At 37.5% G+C, this 1,331-nt stretch overlaps 1 non-coding gene across 1 annotated transcript; it reads left to right on the top strand.

The window, feature by feature from the left end:
* The first annotated feature begins 361 nt into the window (after positions 1-361).
* LOC118007241 lies at positions 362-505 on the top strand. The gene has a single exon (XR_004678348.1). It is a non-coding gene; the product is annotated as a U4 spliceosomal RNA (small nuclear RNA).
* Positions 506-1,331: the final 826 nt, after the last annotated feature.

The following is a 1,331-nucleotide window of genomic DNA, read 5'->3' as shown; positions in this document are numbered from 1 at the left end:
GAATGAATGGGTCAACCAGGAAATTAAAGAAGAATTTAAAAAATTCATGGAAACCAATGAAAATGAAAACACAACTGTTCAACATCTTTGGGATGCAGCAAAGGCAGTCTTAAGAGGAAAGTATATAGCAACACAAGCCTTTCTCAAGAAACAAGAAAGGTCTCAAATATACAACCTAACCCTACACCTAAAGGAACTGGAGAGAGAACAGCAAATAAAGCCTAAATCCAGCAGGAGAAGAGAAATAATAAAGATCAGAGCAGAAATCAATGAAATAGAAACCAAAAGAACAGTAGAACAGATCAATGAAACTAGGAGCTTGTTCTTTGAAAGAATTAACAAGATTGATAAACCCCTGGCCAGCTTTGCGAAGTGGCAGTATCGTAGCCAATGAGGTTTATCCGAGGTGCGATTATTGCTAATTGAAAACTTTTCCCGATAAAACCCTGGCCAGACTTATCAAAAAGAAAAGAGAAAGGACCCAAATAAATAAAATCATGAATGAAGGAGGAGAGATCACAACCAACACCAAAGAAATATAAACAATTATAAGAACATATTATGAGCAACTATATGGCAGCAAATTAGATAATCTGGAAGAAATGGCATTCCTAGAGATGTATAAACTACCAAAACTGAACCAGGAACAAATAGAAACCTGAACAGACCTATATCCACTAAGGGAATTGAAGTAATAATCAAAAATCTCACAACCAACAAAAGCCCAGGGCCAGATGGTTTCCCAGGGGAATTCTACCAAACATTTAAAGAAGAATTAATACCTATTCTCTGAAACTGTTCCAAAAAATAGAAATGGAAGGAAAACTTCCAAACTCATTTTATGAGGCCACCATTACCTTGATCCCCAAACCAGACAAAGACCCCATCAGAAAGGAGAATGATAGACCAATATCCTTGATGAACACGGATGCAAAAATTCTCACCAAAATACTAGCCAATAGCATCCAACAGTACATTAAAAGGATTATTCACCATGACCAAGTGGGATTTATCCCTGGGCTGCCAGGTTGGTTCAACATCTGCAAATCAATCAATGTGATACAATACATTAATGAAAGAACAAGAACCCTATGATACTCTCAATAGATGCAGAAAAAGCATTTGACAGAGTACAGCATCCTTTCTTGATCAAAACTCTTCAGAGTATAGGGATAAAGGGTACATACCTCAGTAGCAAAAAGCCATCTATGAAAAACCCACAGCAAATATCATTCTCAATGGGGAAAAACTAAGAGCTTTCTCCCTAAGGTCAGGAACACGGCAGGGATGTCCACTCTCACCACTGCTATTCAACATAGCATTAGAAGTCC

Source organism: Mirounga leonina, unplaced genomic scaffold (assembly GCF_011800145.1).
Source record: "Mirounga leonina isolate KUSES-001 unplaced genomic scaffold, KU_Mleo_1.0 Mir_115, whole genome shotgun sequence".
Classification (NCBI taxonomy): Eukaryota; Metazoa; Chordata; class Mammalia; order Carnivora; family Phocidae; genus Mirounga; species Mirounga leonina.
This window is presented reverse-complemented; position numbering and strand designations above follow the sequence as displayed.